The 3,955-nt window shown below is 53.8% G+C and overlaps 1 long non-coding RNA gene across 1 annotated transcript in view; it reads right to left on the minus strand.

The window, feature by feature from the left end:
- Positions 1 to 721: 721 nt before the first annotated feature.
- The window catches only part of LOC107213674, a 25,454-nt gene continuing 22,220 nt past the window's right edge, over positions 722 to 3,955 (minus strand). Inside the window, exon 3 of the long non-coding RNA XR_004500036.1 lies at positions 722 to 1,408. This is a non-coding gene — a long non-coding RNA (uncharacterized LOC107213674). The remainder of the gene's footprint in view (positions 1,409 to 3,955) is intronic.

Raw genomic sequence — 3,955 nt, forward strand, 5'->3', positions numbered from 1 at the left:
CACCCCTGCAGCACTGCTGGGTCTGACAGGGACACCCCTGCAGCACTCCTGGGTCTGACAGGGACACCCCTGCAGCACTGCTGGGTCTGACAGGAGCACCCCTGCAGCACTGCTGGGTCTCTGGGAGCCTCTCTGTGCCAAAAGCAGCCCTGGCTGGGCTCAGGAGGAGGAGGAGGAGGAGGAGGCAGGGGCAGCCCGGCTGCTCGCAGCTCTGCAGCTGGAAATGCAAACAAGGCCTGGGTGGCAGGAGGGGCCGGGGGAGCTCCGGGTGCCCCCACCCTGCGAGTGTGAGCGGATCCCACCCCTCCCTGCAGGGCTGCTGTGCTGAGCTCTCCTCCTGACATTCGGCCTGGTGTAAATGAGCCATTCATCCCCCTGATTCCCTGAGTGCTGCTCAGCCTTTGGCTCCCCTGCATTCCCATCCTTTTCCAGCATCTGGAGCTGCAGGAAGAGAACACAAAGTCCCAGCAAAGTTCCAGACCTGCCCTGTTTCACCTCCCTGAATTCTGTCTCAAAGCTCGGGCTGAATACTGACAGCACTGCTTCATCCAGGCCCCCAAAATGAGCAAAATTGGACTTTGCAGAGTGACTCAGTCCTGACCTCTGAATGGATGGAATGTCCAAGTATTTAACAGATCCCGAGTTCCCACTGACATCACCAACCTTCAGGAGGTTGGGAGGACATGACTGCACCCCCTGAGCTGGCTGAAGGAATTTAATGTATGTTTGTTTGGGTTTTTTAATGTCCATACTCTCATGTTATTACTCACAGCCACGCTTGGGTACATTTTAATTAGCTTATTACTTTCTATCTCAAAATACCTGCCTGAAAGAATAAAAATGTCTCAAAACATACACAAGCTTTTCAAAATCCTCCATGATTAAACTCCATGCTGCTCCAGAATTTTATCAGAATTTTATGCTCAGGAATTTTATCGTGGTTATATTTCCTTTAGATTCATAGTTGCTTTCTGATCTGGTTAATTCCCTTTCTTTCTTTCTGAATACTCAGGGAATTGTTGCATGTCCAAATGCTCTGGATTCTTCCTGACATCCACTGTTTTATTTTGATCCCTGCCATTTATTACAGCAGAAAAGCTGAGAAAAGTGAGAGGGCTCCTCAGCCTGTTCAGCTGAGACTCTGCCCATCCTCTGCACAGCCCGACTGGTGAAAGGGGGCTCCCCAAGGGCCCAAGCTCCAGAATTGCTCCCAGGATGACATCGTGGCACCAGAGAGCTCTGCAGGGGACACGGCAGAGGTGGAGCAGTGGGAGGGACACAGGGACACCGGGATGTACCTAAACCCCCCTCCAGATGGGGTCTGGGAACAGGATCTCTGTCCTTCAGCAAAGCCATCCAGGCAGGAGTGATTGTTTTCCCATCAGTCTTCCTCTGCCCCTGAGAAAGCCTGGAGACAGAAAACAAACCATAACAGTACAAAATGAATAGAAACGAACCAAGAAAGGCACCAGTGACTACAAAAAGAGGAACAGGAGGGTGGGGGAGTCTCCTCGGTGCTGACTGCAGAGATTCAGGGCTGTTTGAACTTCACTGGTGGCAAGTGCTCACATTTCTGGGGCTCTTGACACAGGCCTTGGCTCCAGGGGTGAGAGCAGCTGCATCTCAGTTTGGATGGGATTGCTTCCACACAGGGAAGGGATTTTGTCAGAACTGCCTTCCAGAGCTGCCCTACTCTGCCCCGGGGGCTGATGTGATTCCCCATCCCAGCCCTGTCAGAGCACTCAGAGCCAGCAGCAGCTGTGCCCCAGCCCAAGCCACACAAAAACCCAGACAGGAGCAGCTCTCCCCACCCCTCCAGGGACACTGCAGAGCTGGGGACATCCAGCACGAGGATTCAGCAGGATATCAAGAAATACATCCCAACAATTGCCAGCACTCAAACGAAGGAAAATCCAACTTATCCATTAAATAAATGAGAGTTCATTCGAGGTAATGCCTATGGAACAACTTGTGAACACCACGTCCTGTCGGTGCTTTTTGCTAATAGTGGCCAGCAATTAGCCTAAGCCATTGAGTCTGGATTTGGAGGTGGATTTTCCCTCGGGATCCATGTTTCTCAGGGATTACAGGCTGGGAGCCACACTCCGCCTCAGTATCAGCCCCACAAGCAGCTCACATGAGTGGCCCCAGGTCAGAGATGGGTAATTCAGGCACAGGGAGGACAAGAAGCAGCCAGAGGAGAAGCAAACCCCGTGCTCCAGCAGTGGTGCTCTGCAATCCTGGCAGTGCTGCTGGTGTTCAGCTCCTGTGTCCCTCTCCCTCCTGAGCTCCTGCCACCCCCCAGGCACCCCAGTGCACAACTGGTGTGCAGCAGCAGGAGCTGAACACTCAGGGGATGGGGCTGCCTCTGTGGACTGGGAAAGGAAGCAGAAGAGAACACAAGTACTTACTGGAAAAGAAAAAAAAACACCCTGCATTTTATTTTGTTGAAAAATGCCTGGGGCCAGCAGCTCTGCTCCACAGACACACTAATGATCTGGGAGTCCCTGTCTGGGGGGAATGCTGACACCCACAGCTCTGCTGGCGGAAAACCAGGCGGGTTTTGATGTGTCCTGGGGGATTTTCCTCTGCCCTTCCCTCATCATTCTGGTTGGTGCAGCAGATCTGCCCAAGCCTCCCTCCTCCAATGCTCTAACACAGTTTCCAATGTGTGATTAGCAGTTTCTGTCCCTGATGCCTTTTGGGAAAGCTGTGACCAAGTGATAGAAGCAATTCTGGGAATCTCAGAGAAGAGGCAGGGGGAGAGGAGAGAAGGAAGCACCTGATGAACCCAGCAGTGTGGGACAGTCAGACAGAGCAGAGGAGCTCAGGGAGGTGTTTGCTCATTCCAGGGAGTCCTGCCCTGCTCTGTTTCGCACTCACAGCCCCAGTGCCCTCGCTTTCAATCAGACTTTCCCTCTTTGCCCCAGCTCTCCCAGGGGAGGACCCTCAGCCAGGGCTGGGGCAGCCCCAAGTGCCACCCAAACAAGAGTTCTCTCTGCTGCCTGCCTTTCTCAGTATTCTCCTCCTTCACAGGCATGCTCTGCTCAGAGAAAGCCCCTGTCCCCTCCCACGCTCTCGTGGCACCATCTGGTTCTGCTTTGCACCATGACGTGCTTCCTCTGGGGTTTATTTGCTTTTTTTAGCCAAACCCGAGAGAGGCAGAGAAATACCCTGTTTGCTTTGGGGATGAACCACCCGCCCCCTCAATCACGCCGCCTTTATTTATTGGGGAGGTTTTCTGCGGAGGGTTACAGGAGGCTTGAGTTTTCATTTTGTTTTGGTTTTTTCCCCGTGAAGTTCATAAATGGGTTCCTCACAGCATCTGTTGAGATGATGAAAAGCTTTACAAGGCTGTTGAGTTCGACAGCCATTATCAGGTGATAAGGCAGTGTGATCTGAGGGTTTGAGTGGGAGGGAGGACAGGGGGACACAGAGCAGGTGGCAGCCACTGTCACCCTGTGCCTCAGTGTCCCCATGGCACCAGCAGGGCTGACCCAGGCCTGTCCCCAGGGCACCGGGGCCTGGCTTCTGGCAAGTGCTTTGTACACAAAGCGCCCTAGGGATGCTAAATACCGGTGGTGCTCACCCCTGAGGTGCTCAGCAGGCACAGAAAGGCTGCCAGCTCAGCAATGCTCCAGGGCTGAAGGGCATCCCGGGATGATCCCTTTCTTCAGCACCAGACATGAAGCCACAGTGAAGCCCCAGAGCCTGTCCCAGACTATTGCAGTGAGCAGAGCAGGGAAGAGGACACAGCCTTGCCAGCTCCCAGCCCAGCAGAGACACTCCTTCCCTCTGGAGAAACTCTTACACAGCACAGGCAACTTCCCCAGGAGCCACCTGCAGCAGGAGCAGGGGTCCCACAGCCAGTGCATTCCCACAGAGGGATGCAGGATTCCTGCAGAGAAGATGCAGGATTCCTGCAGGGAAGATGCAGGATTCCTGCAGGGAAGAT

This window comes from Parus major, chromosome 21 (assembly GCF_001522545.3).
Source record: "Parus major isolate Abel chromosome 21, Parus_major1.1, whole genome shotgun sequence".
Classification (NCBI taxonomy): domain Eukaryota; kingdom Metazoa; phylum Chordata; class Aves; order Passeriformes; family Paridae; genus Parus; species Parus major.